Source organism: Delphinapterus leucas, chromosome 4 (genome assembly GCF_059928025.1).
Source record: "Delphinapterus leucas isolate spDelLeu-1000000601 "Yukka" chromosome 4, BTC_Dleu_Yukka2, whole genome shotgun sequence".
Lineage (NCBI taxonomy): Eukaryota > Metazoa > Chordata > Mammalia > Artiodactyla > Monodontidae > Delphinapterus > Delphinapterus leucas.
This window is the reverse complement of record NC_143132.1, coordinates 89198740-89222219: the sequence shown is the minus strand read 5'-3', so window position 1 is coordinate 89222219 and position 23480 is coordinate 89198740.

Below are 23480 nucleotides of genomic sequence, written 5' to 3'. Positions count from 1 at the left end.
CTAAGGTTCCATTGGCTTAAGCAAAGTCACGTGGCCAAGCCCAGTATCAGTGGGGTAGAGAAATATACGCCACCACTTTCTCTAACGCCATATTCCTGAAGGTCATGTGGCAAAGTTCATGGATGGATATTCCTTCTATAAGGAGGGAGTGAGGAATAGGAACAACATTCAGTCTATGAAGTCAGTAAGTAATTTGTGTCCAGATCCAAACAAACGTATCTGTCTTTCTCCAGTGCTGGCATATTAGGTGCCCCATAACTGTTTGACAAATGAATGAATACCTCTAAAATAGCATTTTCTATAATAAAGTGGTGCATGTTCCCATTTTTTAAAAAGTCACCTGGCCCCTTTATTATTAGATATTAGGAGCCTCCTGAGGGCTGCTATAGATCAGATGTCCTAAATGGCTGTTAGGAAATCTTTCCTTACTCTGACCTACAATTACCCCTTGTCTGTGAGGTTTTTTTCTCTCAGCGTTTCTCATCCTCCAGCTAGACAGCAGGCTCCTGGAAGACAGGAGAAGTATGAGAGCTGTCCTTGGCCCTTCCCATACCAGGAAGACATAGTGCCCTGCATATTCCAGGGACTGGTGTTAATTGTCTTTGATCTCTCTTGTCCCCTCCAGCTCTCTTCCGCAGCACCTCTCACCCCCCAGTGGTTGGCACATGACTGGCTGGTGTTGCAAAAATATTTCTTGACTTGAAAATGAGGCATATGATTTTTAAACTTTTTTATATTTCAGAATTAAATGCAGACATTATTGTCACCCTCCCTTCCCCCACCCTCTGTCCCCATAGTCAGTGTGTGTGTGGGTATGTATGTGTGTAGTGGATTTGATGAAATCATTCTAAATGTTTGCTATGATCCTAGCATTACATTTCCAATTTTGGATACGTTTGAATTTTTTTTTTACTAAGCAATGAAAAGAAGAGCTAGATGTGGGGAAAAAAAGTACATGAAAAGTTAGCCTAATATTAGATGATCCTGCATGGAAGCCGAGCCTTCTCTGGCACACAAAGGAATTCAGAAGCCCCTATTTCCCTTACCAAACACTCAGGTGGTGTTCTTTTATACTTAGCGTTCAAAGTACCCAGGAAAGAGTCACAGAGCACCTCTGGTCAAACCTGGCTTTCAGCTCTGAAGACTTCCAACAAAAAAGTCTGAGCTCGTTGCACAGCAGAAGCCACAGTTTCCTTTCAAGCTAGAAAATTTATTCAGAGACTCAAAGTGAAGCCAGCTGTGCTCCCTGTATAGGCACAGGGTACCAGTGTTTACTCCTCTTTACACAAAGTTGAAGGAACGCAGCCAAACACAGGTGTCTCTCCCTATTTAAAGTAGACATGTTCCTGAAGAGTTGGCTGTGTCAACATTCACTCTGAAATTTTGAAATTCTATTTGGAATTAATTGTTGCTGTGTACTAAGAAGTTGGCCTAAATAAAATCCTCCAAAGTATAAAAAAAAAAAAAAGAGTTGGCTGTGTCATAAATTTCATCACGTAGAATTGTGCTTTTTCCACTGACTTCAATAAAACAATGGAAAAGACTTTCCAAAAACATGTGGCCTCTAAATGCTGTAATACCACAGGACAGGATGAGAGACTGTGAGGAAATAGGAAGTTAATTGCACTTAAAGAGAATTACAGATTATAAAGGCTTTACCTGGATGCTGAGCCATAGAAGTTGTTCTGTGATGTATTGCTGACACATATTAAAATCCCAAGGATGAAATTGGGGTGGGGTCAGCTCAGGGGTTTGCTTTCCTTCTATTGAGGTGTTTCAGAGTTGTAATTTTTCCCTCCCCATGCTGCCTTCCTCTCCCCTTTACCTCCTATTGTTCTAGCCAGGTACATTGAGAGAAAATGAGTTCTTTTCAGCACTTTTGACCTTTTTTCTATCTTCAGACCTTGAGGGATATAACACATTCCTGTCATTATCAATAACCCACGGTGACTGATTTTTCACTGGGTGAATGTCTACAGGGGGTTCCTGTGTAGTTAGAAAAAAGTAACTTCCCTTCCCCCACCCCATGTGATCACTGTTTGTGACATACATAAATCAATTCCTATTTGTTTCTACTGTCTCTGTTCTCTGATTAACTTGGTCAGTCACTCCTTATACCTTTATACCATTGTAAAGTGGACATAGGGATACTTGCTCTACCAAAAAGTGGGGTAGTTCTGTCTCCTACATGGCAATTAGAAATGTGTGGGATGTTGTTTGGGTGTTGCAAGGACTGGGTAGCTCCTGGTATTAGTGGGAGGAGGCCAGAGATGCTAAATATCCTGCAATGCACAGGACAGTCCACATAATAACTTGTTGCAAAATGAGCAGCATTGCAAACAGATATGAACATTCTGTGAGAAGTCTAAAATTGCATATGAACGCAGAGGAGTCCATAGCTCATGTCACTGTGCCAGTATTCCTGAGAGTACTGATGCCTTGTGATGAGACTGGCTTCAGCTATGCTCTTACCCATCTTCAAGAGGGAAAATCTTTCTTGCTGCTTGTTGAGATGAATGGGTTCATTTTCTATTCATCTAAGCCCATTTAAGAAAATAATACTGCTAGTAATCACCATGATAAGAATAACTATTCTTAAATGAGCACTTACCATTCTCTAGGTACAGAACCATGAAATTTTCATGCTTTAACCCATTTATTCTTCAGGACAAACCTTGGAGCAGATAAGATTATCTAGCACAGAGATAAGGAAGTTTTGGCTACCAAACCCTGCATACTTGATTTTGAATTAAGAACCAGATCTTCAAGGGGAGGAGAGGGTGGCTTATTGCTTGGGTAACGAAGTGTGCTTCCTCTCCTCTTTTTGCTACCCCTAGCCCTTCCAAACAATATTAAGCAAATAAACAAAAAAAAACAATGTGTGAACTCTTTAATAAAAGCATTCAGGGCTACCAGTTTAGTTTACACACATAGTGTTCTTCCCATCTCTGGAGATCACCCAACACGTAAGGCCTAGGTGTGATTGATGCTCCCGGGAGCAGAACAGTGTGGCATTCCCGAGACTTCTCGACGGTATCACTTGTCTGAAATGTATATGGTCTCCAACTCCCACAGCCCCCTTTGATGTGCCCCCATGATGCTTTGGGACACTCCCAGCTGTACTGTGGAAGTTGCTTTTTGCTTGGTCCTGGTTTGGCAGGTGGGGTCAAAATGGCACCTAGAATTTTCGTATGTTAAAGATAACATGTATCTGTAAACACTCCTTTTGAGTGTTTCTACTCTAATTTGTGAACTGGGAGATGTCTGTAAGATGAGTTATTTAACATTACAAATATTTCTTTCTCTGTGAAGAGGAACCGCCTTATATAAAGATCAAATTTAATTATAAGAATCTGTGATGTCATTATGGTATGGGTTTGTTGAAAGCCTAATAACTGGATTATCACTGTGGGCTGTCATTAGGTAGAACATCACTGTAGATTACAGGAGTGGCTTAACTTGAGTCATGGAGCATTTTCTGGGTTTGTTTTCCCCAGAGTCAGGCCACCCTCTTGTCTGAGGTAATTTTTTTTCACAGATTGTGTACTGGGATGTGCCATGTCCGCATTTGTCCATTTTTATTCCAAGAAATAAGAAAAACTGCTTTTTAATCTGTTTAATTCATTTTCACAGATCAGTGCATTTGCAAAAATAGAGAGCAGAGACATGAGGTGAAATGGGGAGTCTTGACAAAAGCAGTTGGCAAAGGCGCAATTTATAATAAATGAGAATCTTGGAATTCTATTGCCAAATTATGCAGACCTTTCCAGAAAGAGTAAGTCAAAGCAGATCAGATAACCGGCTCACAATTAACAGTGACAAAGAGCAGCATTGCTCCCGTCCTGCCCTCTCTATTGGTTTTCCCATGGGTGTCCACGTGGAGAAGCCTCTGGGTCTTTGGAGGGGATTAGTGTGACTGGAAAGGAGAGGCTGGGTGTGAAGGGAGGGGGGGTCTGTTGTTGAGCCCCCTTTGAGGACTTCATTCCTGTTGCCTAGCTGCCCAAGGTCTGCTGGATGTGCCAAAGCCAGAAGGTGCTGCAAAAATACCTTAGTTGGACCCAAGTGAATTAAAATGACTAGTTTAGTCATTATCAGGACTTCTGACAACAAAAGAGGCACTCAAGGCCACACAAGGAAAAATACTCTGTGGTAAAAGGAAGAAAATCTCTGTAGTATAATCCCTATGATTTTGCACCTGAGAGTTCAAACAGTGATGCAATTGAGACCTGAATGACTCAAAGGTGTTCCTGTAACCACACAAATGTGTACTCTGGGGGCCTGGCTATAACCTTGATATGTGAGACTGTGGCCAGTCCAGTGTTCCAACCCTGGGCTGGATCTCTGCCTCTGTGTCCTGTTGGGCTTCTGCCTGGATCCATTCTGCCTCCTTTCATTTCTGGCACAATGCTGTTGTTTTCCAGTCCAGAACCCGATGTGGTCTTTGCAAATCGGAGTGCCATATGGATAGGGAAGGAGGTAACATTGAGCCATCTCATTTGTCCTCACAGCATTCGCTTGAGGTAAGGAAGGACAGGGATTAAAAATGACATTTTAGAGAGACACAGTGAAGCAGGAGGAAATCAAGGATGAAGATCAGGAGATGGTGGTGACGGGGGACAAAAACCCGACTTCTAACAGCCAATCTTAGACCCTTGGACTGGATGAAGCTGCTAGCGTACAACAGGGAAACAGAAAAGCTATGTTAGTAGTTTTGTTTGTTTGTTTTTAATAATCAATAGACCACATCCCAGCTAAAATTAATGGGCAAATAGAACTTATTTCTATCTTTGTAACATTTGTCAAGTCAGATTTTTTTTTTAAGTGCCCTGCTTCGTCAAAAGCATCTGGAAAAGCAGCCAAGCCATTTCCCGCTGTTTCCCTTTAGTTCTGACAAAATAGAATTGCAAACTGAGAATGTGCATGCCACCTCAGAGAGCATTACTGCTCTAGTCCCCAGGCCCTCAGAGCTGCCTTGTAGCACTGAGCTAGCCCTGTCTGCTCAAGATCAGTGGTCACCTGGGTGCTACCAGGCTCTGCCAGGGAAGGGTCTCAATACAAATGTCAGGCAACACAGCCCACCAACCCAGGCTCCATACCCAAGTGCTCAGCCCAAGTGTTCTATAAAGATTCCTAGGGAGGGAGCATTTACTTGCAGAAATATTGTTGGCACAAAAGAGCCCGTGCCAAGATTTTAGGATCCTTATATAGTTCATGTCTATTACAATGGTCTTGGATCTCTTCCTCTTAATTGCCATTCATTGTCTCTCCTTAGAAGCCTCTTACATTGACCCTCTTGATGGCAGAACATTGTAATGGAAAGAAAAAATCTTTGGGCTGAGAACTCTGAGACCTGCATTCTTTTTGATGGATTTAATATATTTTTTCATTGTTAAGCCATTGGTCTGGTAGGATGAGAGGTGTCTCCTGATTTTATTATGGGAAATGTCATTTTTTTTTTAATAGAAGATGTCGAGGGTAGGAGTTTATTAATTAATTTATTTTGGCTGTGTTGGGTCTTCGTTTCTGTGCGAGGGCTTTCTCTAGTTGTGGCGAGCGGGGGGGCCACTCTTGATCGCGGTGCGCGGGGCTCTCACTATCGCGGCCTCTCTTGTTGCGGAACACAGGCTCCAGACGCGCAGGCTCAGTAGTTGTGGCTCATGGGCCTAGTTGCTCTGCAGCATGCGGGATCTTCCCAGACCAGGGCTCGAACCCGTGTCCCCTGCATTAGCAGGCAGATTCTCAACCACTGCACCACCAGGGAAGCCCGGGAAATGTCATTTTTAATTAAAAACATTGGTCCTAGCCTCAAGGAACTTCCAATCTAACTTAAGGAAAAAAGACATACATCATTATTCTTTAGTTACTTAAGAAATTAATATTTGCAGAATGACTTTTGGGTGGTCAGTGGAAGGGTTGCTTTTGCTTGCCAAGTTAATCCAATTTCAGTGCCTTATTTTTTTTTAACCCTATTGAAACACCTTGTTTTGTCTTTGCGGCACAGCCATTGCTAATTGTAGACTTTCAGAGCTAAGGGGACTTGGAGTTTAGTTCTTTTTGTAGATAAGGGCCTTCAGACCCAGACACATCATTGCATTTGCAGGTGTATAAGAGACATCCTTCCCCAATGTATCAAAAACTTACTTGCATCTTATGAGTCATGGTTGCTGACTGAAGGAAGATGTAAATATTGAATTTTCTTTAGAGCAGTTATATCATCAAAAGAGAAAATACATTATTTTGTTCATATAGTATAATGCATTTTCATTAGAAAATTAGAAGTGAATATATAGTAATATGTAATCTGAAAAAGGTAAATTTTGAAAAATAGTGTTCACGCAAGCAGTATTGCTTATCACTTCCCATAAATATGTAATGAAAGTATAGAAAGTGACCCCTCCCCAAAATTCTTCAGTGAAATTATACATGCATTATGCACATGAGCAAATATGTTCAATAACCTTTTAAAGTCTCACATAACCCGACTGTGCTTTGCAAACACTGGGAGCCCCTTCAGAAAGAATCACTTGTAAACAATTTTCAGAACCGCTAAAAGGATTTCAAAGGTTTTTTTCTCCTTTACCAAAGAAAGCCATGTGAGAGGAAGAGGAGCAGGCAGGGGTGGGGAGTGTCAGAGATAAGAGCTGCTGCTGCTAGAACCCCACGCCCAGTGGCTGGTTAGTGACTCAGTGTGGAGGACAATTGACAGAGAAGCTCAGCTGGTGCCTTAAAAAAAAAAAAAAGGGAGTGCAGATCTGCTCTCAGCAAGTAACAGCCTCCATCACTTTAACCTGGGCCCAGTGGGAGGAACTGCCCTCCCTCACAGCCCCCGCAGTCCTCTGGCTACCCTTGACTTTCTGATTTTATCAACACAAAACAAAGAAAGGGCACTGGGAGGAATGGGTGGGAACTGCCCCAGGCTGCACCCTAGGCCCGGATCTGAATGGGAAGTGGGCTATTAGTCCCTGAAATTGCTCTCTGGGTTTGCCTTGGACTGTACAGTTCTTTTTTGTACTTATATACTTTTTTCTTTTTCTTTTTTTTAATAACTTGGTTTTGAATTGGCCAGTGGACCTGTCTGTTTGCTCAGCTTGATCTAAATTGGCTTTTGGTTCAAACTTCAGGTGGTTTTTCCGTTTGACTATGCTCCTCTCTCTCCAGGAAGACAAGTTCGCCCCTATTTAGCATTTTTGCTGACAGAGAACCAGCAGGCTTGCTGTTTGAATCTACATCTGAATGTACTTTTGGCCAAAAAAAATAAATTAAAATACAAAATCACTCTTTTAGATTCGTGGAATTTGGTTGCTTTATTTTTGGCCCCAATGCTTCTCTGTCATGTTGTTTTACATTTCTCTGGAATTCACGCTTTTGTGGCTCTTTCAGCAAATTTTCTCTGCATTGCCAGCTTTTATGAACAAATGGGAGGCAGTTTGAGTTTTGAATAGAGTGTTCATCCATCACAGTACAGTGACAGGAAGCACCTATGTAGGAAGCACCACACATAGATACTACCTCTGGAGGACTGCAGAAATTGTCTTGAAAACAAAATTATCCCTTAATCTCCTAAATCAATCAAACCTCCATACTTAGTAGTGTGTCAATGATGAACCTATGTATGCTCCTAATAAAGTAATAATTAATCATTACCTTGCAGATGCAGTATTACATATTAAGCCGGGGTAGTTCAGAACAATCCACAGAACATTAAGGATAAAAGCTAGTAGCTCTCCTTCCCATAAGACAATTTCAAGCAACATTTTTCTGTAAACTTAATTCTGGGGTTCTATATTTGATTTCATGTTGATAAACAAATTTGGGAGAACAGAGGTTCACAAAAATTGTGCTTTACAGAATTGCCAGGGTAATTGTGGTTATGTATTGATCTAGCTTAGAAGTTATAAGTGAAACCAGGTGGCATGAGTGGATGGACAAAGAAAGACAGTATAAAGAATTACTGCTGTTAAAGAAAAAACACAGCTTGATAGTAAAATGGCCAAAACAGGTTTTATTCAGGAACTACTGCAATAAGGGTAAAGAGACCTCAGTATAGAACCGGACTCAATTCTAAATACACCATGGACAAGTGGGGATTTATAGCCAAGGAGCAGGATGGGGTCAGTGGATGGAAAATTACTAAGAGAAAGCATGGGATGGGGAAGGATATTGGTTAAACAGACCTAACAGGATTCTTGAAGGCAGGCCAGGGTGATCATATATCACCTGGGGAATGGTGTGGGATGAAAATTTGATCAGATATGGAGGGTGATCAGATATGAGGATGAGGGACTTTCTCTAAATTGACTTAGCAGGATTCCTGCTAAAACTGGGCGATAGAGGCCCAAGAAAGAGGTATACTAAGGCCAAGGCCCAGAGGTCTCGGAGCCTGATTAAAGTTTAGTCAAGGACAGAGTTTTGTCACTGCAAAGATGTCTGATTATTGCTTTAACTGGGCTAGGCTAGGCATACTGTGGTTAAAAAAAACCAAAATTTCTTTCTTGCTGACCTTTGTATGTGGGCGGGAAAGGAAAAAGTTTGTTTATACAATCACTCAAAGAATCTAGATGATACAATCTTTTTTTTTTTAATTGAAAAAAATTTTTTTGTTTTTTGTTTTTTTTTTGGCCACGCTGTGAGGCTTACGGGATCTTAGTTCCCAGACTAGGGATTGAACCTGGGCCACGGCAGTGAAAGTGTCGAATCCTAACCACTGGACTGCCAGGGAACTCCCTACAATCTTATGATTGGGTTTTCTGAAACCATCTGCCCCCTTTGCTTACCAGGGCAGGGAAAGAGACTAGAGAGCTGTGCAAAGACTTTGCGTTGTCTTACCCAGAAGGGACACTGCCACGTCCTCTCACAGCCCATTGGTCAGAACCAGTCACATGGTCCCATCTAATTTTAGACCCTGGGGCTGGAAAGAGTATGTGATAGAAGGATGCTTAATGAGGATTGTTGTGTGTTCTACATTTACACTTATATGTATATACTTTCCATTTCTTTTAGGAGCAAGGGCAAGAGAAATATTGCAAATATGGAGTACAAATACAGGGAAACTCTTAAATTGCCTGGGATGTTTCTTGTTGTAGTTTCAATTCAGCACAATTATTAGAACATATTTAAAGCATCAAACAAAATAGTTACATGGACTTTCCTTACTCCAGGCACAAAAATTCTCAAATAATGGATATTGAGATTTCCTATTTCCAGGAGTTAGTGTCCTTTGGACTTCAGTTCCAAAAACATTTTGAAAGGGGACAACTTAGGAATATTCTTTTTAGAGTATCCCCGTTTTGGGGAAGTGCTATAGGGAGGAGTTATGAACCGTACCTGGAACTGCAATAGACTAGCAGTAGTGGTGCTTTTGGCCAAATTGATATATATATATATATATATATACACACACACATGTATATGTATATATGTATGTATATATGTGTATACAGTTGACCTTGAACAATGCAGGGGTTAGGGGCACTGACCCTCCATGCAGTAAAAATCTCCTGTATAATTTACAGTCAGCCTTTCACACCCCAGTTCCTGTGCACCTGAAGGTTCAACCATCCCCAGATCATGTAGTACTGTATTATTTTCTATTTAAAAAAATTCACATATAAGTGGACCCATGCAGTTCAAACCTGTGTTGTTCAACGGTCAACGGTATATGTGTATATATATTATATATATGTGTATGTGTGTGTGTGTATAAAATTGAATGTGTGTAGGTGGGTCGTGCTTCCTGCAGGATGGCATAGTGACTCCCTATTGTATACCCCAGTTCATTTCCTAATTTTGTTATCTGATGGGACTCCTGGACTTGTTTACCCCTGTGGAAATGGTTGAAGAAAGCCCCTCTGTGGGGCTCTTTCTCTAGCACTCGTTGCAAGTATGTAAAAGAAACTGGTTGCCTTTCAGTAGTTTCTTAGCAAACAATAGGGAGATTTACGAGTTATTTCAGAGAAATGAGTGAATAAATTGGACATGCAGTACGAACCGTGCTAACTCTGGCAGTACTGGACATTTAAAAGGTCAAAAAAGCCTCTATTATGGCAAAAGGAAAATTGCAATTATGTAAATAAGGGGGTTCACTATATTACTCGTGTTAATCTCTTATCCCCAAAGGGGTAAATGGTTTTAGTGTATGGTGTACAACAGAGAGCCACTAAGTCCATAAAAGCAGTATTTACTGGGAGAAATAGAAAAGTCTAATTTAATTTAAAACTGATGCATCATGGGGAGCGTCTGGCTTTTCAATATCATGCTTCAGAGCCATGAAGTGGAGCAGATAAGGTTCCCCTGCTGCATGTGAGGCAGTGAGGCCCACTCATACCGTGAGCCCTCAGAGACCCACAGGGCAGCGTCCACGTTATGATGTGTCTGGAGCCAGACCATTTCTCTTTAACCAGAACACACGATTGGGAACAGAAAATTTTTGATATCCACATGTCAAGTCGGTTAGAATTAACTAGTTTGCTGAGCAGCTGAACCAAATTTTACAAACTTGAGCTCGTTTGGGGTCCTAGATTCCTTTCCGGCATGCTGATTTTCAAGCTGGTGCCCATTATGCTGCTCGTATTAAAATGCTATGAAAGCAAAGCATTTTGTGTTGAGTAGTTGAGCAAACTCTATTATACAGTAATTATACTATCAGTATAGAATCTAATTTTATATGGAGGAGGGGGTTTTAACCAAATGAAAGAGGAAAACTAACGAACAGAATTTTTTCATTATCACTATGGGATGGTAAAATTGCAGAACTATGCTCACTTGGGAGGCTATTTTTAAGCCTATTTCTACTAAATAAAATTAACTCCAATTTTGCTGAATTTTAACAAAACTTAGCCACTATAACAATGAATGTAAATTCCAAGGGGTTGCCTCCATTCGATGCTTATTGAGCAGGCAAAAATGTCTCCGTCAATGACCAGTCATAGGCACCATGCTATTTTAAGCATCATTGAGACTCCAGGCCTCAGGTCACAAGTGAGTAGGACCATCTCAGATGTAATTCATGCTGACTGTGGGTATGTTGGAAGATGAGGGAGGGGGAGGGGAAGACCTAGTTAGCTGTAGTATCAACTGACATACTCAAGTTACTTATGAAGTAATAAGATTGGTTATATCATTTACTGGATTTAATTAAATACTTATTATTAAAAGCCTACCATGTGCAGGACATTCTGTTAGGGACTGTAGGTGAGTAAGAGTAGGGCATATATAATCTACTGTATGTCATTTTATTCATTTATTGGTTGCTATATAAATATTAGGAATTAAAGTAATTACAAAGAAAGGGATTATCCAGTGTGGATTATCCAGACTCTTTACTGCTCCTTTTCCTCTACTTTACAATTCAAATCTATCTCTTCAGGGAGAAAGATGAAAATATAAATGGAAACAAATGACAAAAGCTCATTTCCTGCTTGTTAGCAAACCTGGAAAACTGGGTAGTTTGGAGCAAGAGAATGTGCCAGTTAAGAGTCATAGACTAAGCAATTTTTGTTTGTTTGATGCTTATTGACAGATAAGTAATGTATGTATTCATTTGCTATACACATAATATATGTGCAAAGACATTCATATATACAAATATATGATATTAAGAATATGCGGTACATATCCTGCACATGCTTAGGGTTGTGTGTCGCATAATGTCTATGGTCTGTTACAGCTAAAGCAAGAGAAAAAGCAAATACAATAATCAGGTTTCAGTCTGCATTTCCACAGTAAAGGGCTGTTATTTGTTTGAAGCTCTACACTTGGATGCAGGGTCAACACTGAGTCTGTGAGCCTTTTGTGAAATGTGTGGTTTGCACAATAAAACATACTTGTGGAAAGCAGATTTTCATTTATTTAATGAGTATTAATGCATTAATATACATTGGGGAACTTAACCAAAAAATCTTCATAATAAACTAAAATCAGAAACTGGGTGAACTCATTTGCTGCATTGTCCTTCTCTGACACACTTTGTGGTGGTGAGTCTTCTGCCAAGAAATATGCCATTTTTTGCTGGTGTCCTTCACACTGGGTTCTACTTTTCTTTTTCAAACTTGAAGAGAAGCTCTACTTCCAGCAGGAGTTCTGAAGGCTTCCCAGTTGCCCGGAATCTCAGGGGAGGAGGGGCTACCCCTGGGGAGAGGGTCAGGACAAAAAGGGGAGGTTGCTATTACCTACCCTTTCATTTTACATCGAATGGCCACATCCCCTCAGAGGGAACTTGGCAAGTCTTGCAGCCAAGGGCTCTTCCTGTCAAAATCTGATCCTCTTATCTTAAGCCAGTAGTTTCCAATCTTTTGAGATATGAATGATAGCACTTTTGAACCTAAAAATGTTCGTGAACTCCTGTATGATAGCAGGTTTCAAGTTTTTATCATCCTTTGAAGTCATGATCTTAGAGAAAGAGCTTCCTCCTCCCCATACTCAGGAAAGCTATGGGAACGATTCGTATTAATTTGTGTCACGTATCCATTCATTCCTCAAACATCAAGTCCAGCTCTCTGATGGACCATCCCCCATCTAAACCACATGGAATGGGCCCCTGACAAAAAAGAGGAGTTTTTTAACCAGAATAAAGGAGATGGGATGATGAGCTGGCAAAAAAAGTGTATGTTTACCCACATTTACAAACGTACTTTGAAAAATCATGTAACAATATACAAATGTATAGCATTGATTTCCTCCTTTTGTTCTGCTATATATTTAAAATAATGCTAAAAAAACCAAGCAATTATGTTAAATGTAGCATACATGTTAGCATTGTGTTGTACTTTGCCAGTTTTTAATGTGTTGTAGAGTCAAATATCTTACTTTTCTATTTAGTAGCTCAAATGCCCACCTGCTTTTAACAACAGAAGTCCCAAAACATCCCTCTTGGACTTCCTATTAACCCTGATTTGTCCAGAATGTTCCCAAATTGATTCTATCCAAAGAGAGTCAATCCCTGATGTCCTTAGGTATTCTTTCTTGCTTTTGCTCTTATTGCCATATAGTGTTACTGTGGAAAACCAGTCCTGCATGTCCTAATGATGTTTGTCTCTTCCTTGTGTTGGATCTGCTGCTTCACCCCTGCTGGAGCTTCAGTGGGCTGTGTCTTGGACTCCAGGGCTCCAGCTCACATGCACAAATACTATTTACCAACACTTAGGACAGAAAGGACTGATTTCCAACTTCAGTTTAATGCTGTGCAGGAGCTGGCCATTTCGCATGGGTTTTTTGGCCAACAGGATAGATTGCAAGACCATAAGCCCCTGTTACTGGTAAGTTTTCCTCTGGGAATCTTGGGGTCCTATCTTGATACTAGACCTTGGCCATGCCCTGCAGTTCTTGCCCAGTAGTGTCTATGCCTTTGAGTCTTTGTAGGAACCTGAGTAATTTTCTCTCAGAAGCCATATGGGCTCCTTAAGCAAATTGGTTTATCTTCTCCTATACTAAAGAGAGGAACTGCTTTTCCTCCCAAGTCTTTGGGAGGGGGAAGTTTTTTTCTCAGGGCAACGGGGTACTTTTTAACTTAAATTTTTACAGAACAGCCAGACTACTCTTCCAAGAACAACAAAATCTTCCCCAAGGAGACTTTCTCTTTCCAGATGGTAAAAGGCTGGCATACTTATTAAAAAATCTCCCTCCCTGGGAATTCTCTTAGCACAAATGTAAACCTGGATTTCTGCCTCAAGTTTGCCCCTCCCGGTGTGTTCCCCGTTTATGAATGAATGGCCTCTCTTTCTATCCAGCTGACCAAGACAGAAAGCTGAAAGTCAGGTTTGGCTTTTTCCTTTTTTTTTTCTTTTCTTTTCTTTTTTTTCCCTTCTTTCCTTTCCTTTTCTTTTCTTTTCCTTCCCTACTCCATTCAAGTAATTAGCAAGTGTTGTCATTTCTACTTCCTAAATATCAATTGATTCTATCCCTTCTATCCTCTTTCTTAATCTCGCCTCTGGATTTCTACAGCAGGTCCTTCTGACCTAGTGTCCATACTGCAGCCTGGGCTTTCACTAAAATGCAGATGTGATCATGTGATTCCCCTATGTACAATTTACAGGTGGCCTTCCATCGTCTTTAGGCAGGATTCCAGAAACAGTCCGGCATCCTTCTCATCTCTCCAGCCTGTCTCTCACTATTTCCTTTATCACAATCTTTGTTCTGCTTATACCAAGTCCTCACTCTTATGTGGGGCTCCAGGCTCTCTGACTTCCGGACCCATTGCTGTGTAGTTCCCACTCTCTGGAATCTTCGCTCCCCAGTTCCCTGTCCTCCGTGTTATGTGTGTTTCTACCTAAATTCAGGTTGTCGACATCCCCCAGCCTGGTTGAGATGCCCCTACTATGCATCCTGTATATTCTCTACCATGTCACCCTGTGCACTACTGCTCTTTAAAGTGCCTTTCCTGTCAAGAAGACAGCAAGCTTCATGAAGACACCCGCCATGTCTGCTCATGCACTGTCAGGCTCCCAGAGGTTAGAACAGAACCTGGTACATGATGGGCACCCATTACATATTTATTGTAGCGAATACATTAATACATCTTGGAAGGCAGCATGGTCCAGGGGAGAGAGTTTTCACTGACAGTCAGGAGGTGTAAATTTTTGCCACGTTTTTTCACTCCCTGTATGATTTTTACATAAGATGCTACATTAATTTTCCACCTAGAGGAGGGATCATGCCCTGTTGGGATAGAATGTGGTCTTTAGTCAGGGGCTCCTGGCAGAGAGCTGGGCTTCTGGAGGCAGCACTCAGGAACTCTTTTTGATTAACTCTCACATTTTCTACCTGTGGCTCTAACTACTAAGGGAAAATGTGAATGCCACTCAGGCACCTCAGAATATGAAAAAAACTGTATTTGAAGGTCCCTGAGTGAGATGACTGATTAGGCTAACTCTGAATTTACAGTACACTTTAATTGAAATAATAGTCCCAAAGGTAAAGTTATACAACAGGAATAATGTTGCAAGCTGATAACATCAACTTTCTGACCTAAAGATTGTCTCTTTTCCTTCTGGAAACTGTATTTCCACCAGTAACATTCAGAAAGCTGCTTATCTGGGCTGGAGTTCATGTGATTAGGTTAGACCCGGGGTACGCTGGCAGTGGCTATTTGGACTGATTTCTCCTCTTAAAACATGCATTTAGAAAATGATTCGGTTCCTGTAAACTAAAATACACATCTATCTTTTTACAGTGCATTTTTAAAATGGCAAATCACAAACTACTGACCTTAAGAGGAATTCAATAAATCATTAAAATGCTGCTGCTCGCAAGCCCAGTTCTGACTAATCCCTCACACTTGGCATTATCAGATACATTAAGACTTTAGTCACCCTTACCAACCACCTAAATATTGCACACCCTGGCAGCCTTCCGCTAAATGTAAGCCTCTGAAGCAGGGCGATAGGATTTTCTTTTGACACCAAATGTATTATTTATGTGTTTATTTTCTGGGGTGGAACCCAAATCCCTGGTTTCTCTGCAGCCCATGTGCTGGAGTGTGCCCATTTGCCGAGAGGCACTCCCGGCTGCAGAATGGCTGGTGGGCCTCTCATACAGGGAAAGTGAGTGTTAGATCCTCAACTTAATTGTTCGTACCTGAGAAAGTAATAGAAGGATTGACGGAGCCAAGACTGTCACCCTCAGACTAGTATCATTTTGAGGTGGATGTAAAGATAAATACTTTTATTTTACTTTTTTTTGGATGGTGGTGATTTTTAAATTTCAGTCATTTGAATTAGAAAACTAATCATCTCATTTTCATAATTCAAATACTGCAGATATATATAAGGTAACAATTAAAAGTCTTCTCAAGTTGCCTCCTCGCCCACTCATATGCCACCATATACTTTTCTAATTTTTATTTTGTTGTGATTATAGGCACATGTATGAGATCTTTGTTTTCTTTCTATTTAAAAATATTTATGTAAGAGGCTTATAGTAAACATACTATACTGTAACTTGCTTTTTTATTTGTTTAATTATTTATCTATCTATTTATTTATTAACTTACTATGTCATGAATTTTTCCAGTCATTCTCTCTTCTGAATTCTGTTATAGGACATCTGCTCTGTGCCATGAATCTGGCATTTGTGGACCCTGGTATGGTCCTGTGTTCATTATTTCAGTTCATGTACTTCTGTTTTCTCTCTCCAACTATGTTTAAAGACAAAGATGGCATCATTTTTCTCTTAGTGCTCACCACTCAGTAACTGATCGTTTAGAGATGTTTTTAACCAACTCTTAGGGCTGAATTTCAGTTTAAATAGATTCCTTTTTGTAGGCACATGCTTTGGAGCCATGTGTTTTGTGTTCTCTGGCCATGAACCAATTATCACACCTATGTGCAGAGCTAAATATCTGTGCAGCCAAAGTGAAGCAGATAATTATGCAATTACTCAGATAATTCAGGGAAATAAGGGAGTCTGCCTGAATGACTCAGGTGATCCTGGCTACTGTACCTTGAATAGAAGGAAGGGAATCCTTTCCTTTAAGATGTTTCAGAGCTATGGGGATGAACCCTCTTGGGGGTGGAGTGAGTTTTGTGGATGAGCAAGAATTCTTTGTAAAGGCTTCCCAGGTAATTGTGAAAGTCACCTTCTCTATTTGAAGATCATTGTTACAGAAAGTGGTTATGTAACCTGGCATTGTGTTAGAGGTTGGGAAGGCAACGATGAGTAAAAATACTCCCTCTAAGGCCTTTGGGAAAGGACACGTTCTTGTCTCTCCTAGTGTCTGGAAGCCCCAGGTGTCCCTTGGATTGTGGTAGCATAACTCCAGTCTGTCTCCATCTTCACATGAACATCTTCCCTTTGTGTCTGTCTTCACAGGTGCTCTCCCTGTGTTCTGTGAGCAAAGTTCCCTCTTACAAGGACACTGGTCATACTGGATTAAGGCCAACTCTAATGACCTCGTGTTAACTTGCTTACATTTGCAAAGTCCCTAGTCACAAATAAGATCACATTCATAGGTACTGGGTGGGTAGAACTTCAACCTATCTTTTCTGAGGGGACACAGTGAAACCCATAACAGAGTCTAAGGTTTTACTCCAGTGGGGCAGACAGACATTTACTCAAATCATCAGAGAAACAGATACAAAATAACCAAGAGAGAAGGGGAGAGAGACAGGGTGCTCCAACATCTCACTCAATGAGGATTAGACCTGGTTTGGATTCTGTATGCTTGGACTGAGTAAGTGTTATCTAGGTGCAGAGGGGAAGGCAGAGCAATCAGCACATGCAAAAATACCTGGAGAGAAGGATGTAAGTACCAGAGACCAGAGGGGCTGGAGTGGAGAGAGCAAAGTGCTAAGGTGAGGATGATCAGTGCCAAGAGGTTAGCTATTATCAGACCATTCAGGGCCTGGAGAGTAACATTGGGCATTTGTATCCTCATCCTAAAACAAGCAGGAAACTATTGAAGGGTTTAAGCTGTGCTGGAGGTTGGGAAGACAATGATGCCTTAAGGGTGACCTCATCTGATTTGCGTGTCATAACCATCACTCCAGCTGGAGCATGGAGAACAGTTGGGGGCAAAACAGACTGGATGAGGGCACATTCAGTCACACAGGACGCTCTGATCATGTAGCTTACACTGGGGTGGTAGAGCTGGAGATCTGCAGAAGAGGGAAAATTTTGAAAAAAATATTTGGAGGATGAAACAAAATAGAAATTGGGGGTTGATTGGACATGGTGAGAAGCTAGTTAAGGATGGCATGAAGGTTCCTGGCCTGGGAAGGCTGGTGATGGCTCCTCTGAGAGAGGGAGCCCTGGAAGATGACCCGATTTGGGGAGGGAAGATTATGAGAGGAGCTTCCTTTGAAGTGACATTAAGACATCCAACAGGAGGCATCAAACAGGCAGTTGGATATACAGGGCCCTGTTTGAGGCAGCTAACACTTTGTTCAGCCCTGAACAAATATATTGGGTGGGAGTCTGGCCTCCCCTGCTCATGCCAAGGGGAGAATTCTGGGGCTTCAGGGCTTCCAAAACAGAATTTAAAAACACAAGTCAGATCATTCCCTTCTGGCCATAATAACTCTAATTTTGGTAGCTACCATTGGACAATGTTTGGGAGAGTCTGCTAGTTGGTTAAAAGGCCCAATGAGTGGAGTATTTTAGACATCGTTAACTGAGGGGACAGAAATGGTACACAATTCAGCAAATTTCAATTTTTCCATGAAATATATTACTAAAATAACAGGGTGAGTAATTAGTGATCTCTAATTACTGTTTTTTTTTGTTTGTTTTTGTTTTCTTTTTTTGTATCAGAGATCAAGAGTAAAATACTTTTGGAAAAGGCAAGTGAAGTGCCACTTCTTTTAACCTTACAAGCATCCTCTCAACCTAATATAACTTTACTTCTCTTTCTGCCTCTTGAAAACATCTACTATCTCTCACCTATAAAATTTCTCAGCATTTTCCCTCAGCCTGGGAGGCCCTTGTAATTTGAGTATTAAAAAATGTTTGTTGCCCTTTTTCTTGCTGCTTGAATTCATCCAGGCTCATGGGCCAATGGCTTCCTTACTCAGCTGTTGTGCTTGGATCTCACTAATTAGCTAGCTCTCTCCTGGAAGAGAGCTCATTGCTTTTTCTTGGGGGTGATGTCACTCTGTGCTGGGAAACTCTGCACCATCTTTTATTCCTAGAGCCTCTTTCCTGCACCCCACCTTCCTTTGATTATTCAGACTTTTTCCAAGACTGAAAGAGAAAAGCTGATAATATATCTCTTTCTCTAAAGGCTGGCTCTAATCCTGAGAAAATTTCTTTCCAACTGGGAGGAAAGTTACCTTAGCAACTAAGGAACTAATTAACTCAATTAACTTTCCCCCTCCTCTTTTATCAATATTCAGTTAACGTTGAATCGCTTCTTTGCTCTGCTCTGTAGTTTTATAACCTTCTGAACAAATAGCTGAAGTGGAACAAGGACTGCAAGGAGCTGGGTGAGGAATGTCTCAGAGGGGCCAAATGTGCAGATAAAGGCTCAGAACCTGAAGGCATCTTTATCCCCCACCTTCCCTTGGCATATTTTAAGACCCCTGGATGCAATTTAGATGCAGCTGTTGGGAATGGAGGGGACAGGGACAAAACTCTGAAGTGACCAAGATTAAGTTTCTAGCGTTCAGTAGAATGGGGCTCAGGAGCAGAAATAGGTAGATATAAGGAAAAACAAAGTTACATGTTTTGAATTCTGAGTTTATGGACAGAGATTCATATTACAGTTGTCAAAAGTAATGGAGGACAATGAAGCAACACCACCAAAATTTTTTTAAAAACCCTGTTTTTACTATGAAGGTCAAGAAGTATAAAGGTGGACTTTCCCTAAAGGAATCAATGGAGAAATGAACTGGATACTAGCCTTATTCCTGTAAGCTGGTTTGGAAATCCACATATTTTCCTCACCTTTTCCAAATGCAGAAGCAAGTTGCTCAATTAGAAATTCTCAGTGCTACATCTATGACTGCCTTTGCTTCCTAAACCTCGTTGTCACCTGCCCTAGACAGTTTCTCCATCCTGAACATGGCATATACTTCTTATCTACATCATCCTTTCTGGGAATGAATGGGGGTAAGAATAAATGCATTTATTCTATTCTATCAAATTAATCATTTAGGCAAAATGAGTGAATTAATACATAAAAATGCAAAATCATCTCAGTGACCCTTGTTGGGTGCTTACCACCTGTCATACTCGATGTACTTTGACAATCTCATTAAGAATACCCTAGGAAGGGGCTTCCCTGGTGGCGCAGTGGTTGGGAATCCGCCTGCCGGTGCAGGGGACATGGGTTCGAGCCCTGGTCTGGGAGAATCCCACATACCGCGGAGCAAGTAGGCTCGTGAGCCACAACTACTGAAGCCCGTGTGCCACAGCTGCTGAAGCCTGTGTGCCTAGAGCCTGTGCTGCACAACAAGAGAAGCCACTGCAATGAGAGGCCCTCACACCGCAATGTGGGGGTGGCGTCTGCTCGCTGCAGCTGGAGAAAACCAGCGCACAGCAACGGAAGACCCAACGCAGCCAAATAAATAAATAAATAAATAAATAAATAAATAAAATAAATCTTAAAAAAAAAAAAAGTACTAAGAATACCCTAGGAAGTAGATGCTATTGCCCCCATTTTACAAATGAGGGAATTGAGGCTTGAAAATGTATGTACCTTGGTTAATACCACACACTGAGTCACCAAAGATCTGGGATTTGGATCCAGATCAGTTGAATGCCGAAGATGTTTACTCAGTTACCATGCTCTCTGCATGAGCAGGGAAGAGAAATAATTCACTTACTTAAGCACATGCCTTCAAATGCCATGTCCAGGGCCACTCTCACCTTGACAAGTTATCAAATAAAGCTTATGCTTCCAGAGGTACAAGTCAAGTGTGTATAAAAGAGCCTGATCCTACATAAAATTCCTAATGGTGAGATTCATCTCTTATTGTATAAAACAGCTGTTTGTTTATGAGCAGCAACCCTGGGACTCAGGGCTGCTGGATTTAGCAAATAAAATGACAAGGTGAACATTTAAACTTCAGATAAACAACAAAAAATGCTTAGTGTAAGTATATCCATTGCAATATTGGGGATATAATTATATTAAAAAATTCATTGTTTATCTGAAATTCAAATTTTACTGGGTGTCCTGCATTTTATCAGGCAACGCTACAGGGACTAGGTTCTGTCATTGCAAAGCGTGTGCTTATTCTTCACTGTCCTGCCTAATACTGAGCCCTACTACTCTGGGTAAGACCAGAAAAAAAAAAATCACACACACACACACAGCTGCTGCCAACATGCACATTGTGATCCAGAGCAGTGACTGGGAGGATAGCAATGTGAAGATTTTGCCTTGGGCTGGTCCCAGCACCTCTTCTCTCCCACTTGGAGCTCCCTGGCTGAAGAGCCACACAATGCGAACCACACTTGGTTCTCCTCCTCCTTCTCTCTCATCTATACTTCCCTCCCTGATCCTAAACATACCCATCACTGCCTTCACATTCAGTACCTGGGCACACATGAGGCTGGAGTCAGAATTTAGATCTGGTAAGACTCCTGGAGGTTATCTCGCAAGCGGGGAAACTGAGGACCTCATAGACAAAAAAACCCGTATTACTTGTTCAAAGTCACACAGCTAGAAAGGGGCAGGACTGGCACAGGAACTGATGCTCAGCCAGGATTTTTTCTGCCTTGTGTGATTTTGCTTTACCACACTGTGGGATCAAAGTTCTACCCCTCTGCTTCCTTCCACAACTCTCTCCTCTTCTCTGATGGTCATGATAATGATTATGACAACAGTTGATTTCTTCAGTCCTAAGCATTTTACACATAGTATTTTATTTAATAATTAAAATAACCAGTAAGGCAGCTATTTGTTGCTAAGGTGGATCCACTAGGTTTTCATGCTGCTAACTCCAATTTTTACTCTCCCCAAGAATACCCAAGAACAACAGAACCCATCTTAAGTTAAATTTTCAGAGAGTTTGGTAAGCCCATATTTGTGCTTGTTACACCTGACAACTTTTTGCCTCTCGTTTCCAAGGAGTGGGACGATACTGCAGCTGGGGAGGCAACCTATCTAACTGGTACTGATCCAACATACATAGTCTCCAGAGCCTTCCTAAATTTCCCTCCCTTCATTTTCTATTTATGCCAACATGCTTTGCAACTTGTGTGTGTTTATTTTATTGCTTTGAAAAGGTGGAGATATTTGAGTGTGTATTGTTTTTAAGGAAGAATATAATGCAAACACTCAAGAGGAATTTCCTTTATGTTACACATTTACAAATAGTTTTATTTGATAAGATTAATTTGGAAAGAACTTGCAATTTATTGGAACACATGGGAATATAATAATTACTACCATTTATTGAGCACTAACTATGCGCTAGACACCATGTAAGGTATGTTACCTAGTATACCTCTTGTTCTCCAACAACCATGGAAATAGGCTTTATTATCCTAGTTTCACAAAATAGAAAATATGAGTATCTGAGGGGTTAAGGAATTTCCCTGTGCTCACATAGGAAGTGGAAATATTGAGTATGGGACTCGGGATTGTCCAACTTGAGAGTCAGTGTGCTTTCCAAATATTATTGTTTAAAAGGAAGTTGTGTAGTTGTATGTTTGGGAAAATACTTTATTTCCTCTTAGACTTTCACAATGCCCACCAGCATATTAAAGAGTGAAAATTCCTGCAACAAAGAAGTCTATTTGAATTTTTTTAAGCTCAGAGTTTGCATATAGAACTTATTTGATCAGAGAGGGTTTGTTTTTTTTTTTTTTTAAGGGTACATCTATTAACTCCCTAGGGAACCAGTTTGGAATTACTTTACCCATCCCATAGTAGGGACCATGGATATACCTAGGATTATACAGGACTTAACACAGTACCATTTGTGGCTCAGTTAATGACTTTAAGAGAAACTATTACAATATAGAAAAGAAAATTAAGGTGTAGAAAAAATATTGTAATATTTTGAAATATCTGAAATGCTGTCGTGTGAGAGACCAGATTGTGTCAAAGATCCATAAAGGGTAGAAATAGAACCAATGCTCAGATGACACAGGGAGATAGATTTTGGTTCTACTTAGGAAGACTTCCTAATAGAACTGCCAAAAAATGGACTAGACCATGTGTTATTGGAAGTGAATGACTGTAGGCTCCATGACTACTTGGTGAAAATAGCTGAGTGCTTGAATTAGATAACCTTTAAGGGTTTTGCCAACTAAGATTCTGTTTTTATTTAAACTGGTTAATCCCATTCAAAATATATCCATTTAATGATGAACAGTTGATCCACCAGTTTATATTTGTCTCTATAAATATAAAAATGGCCAATTGTATAGCAAACAACAAATTACATGCTGATTTAAAAAAAAAAACACTCTAATTTTTGGCTGTACATACTACAGTATATCGATGCGAAAGTCCACATTTCCTTCCAGAGATGGACGTTTTTTCTTAGTGTGTGTTTCACTTTATGGGGGGTGGGGGTGTTGTCACTGACAGGGGCCTGGGATTAGGAGCAGTGCTGATGGGCTAAGGGGATGATTTTCTGTTGTGTTGGTGTGTCAAGGTGGGTGCTTTTGTTCTGTGCAGGTAGTGACAAATTTCTGAGAGGATAGGTCTAGGTTAGCAGGTGAAGTTTCAAATCTCTTAGCTCTATTACTTAATTAAACTCACATTAAATATATTTACAGTGTTTTTAATTACATATGCTATCCAAACTCTTGGAGAAGAAATTGTGAAAACATTAAAACTCTCTAGTCCCCAGGAACGTAAACACCCACCATGACCTAAAACGCTACAACAGCTTCAGGGGACAGAGCATTTGGGAGTTTTGTTGCTATTTATGGAACACAGTGATAGGGTGATGGAATTGATTCCATTAGATAAGCTACAGACAATTTCAAAGTCAGGAAGTATGCATATATTATAAAACCGTGACCACAAGCATGAATATAACCCAAGCTACAAAACTGGTTTTTTTCCTATTAATGTGTCTGCTGCCTTT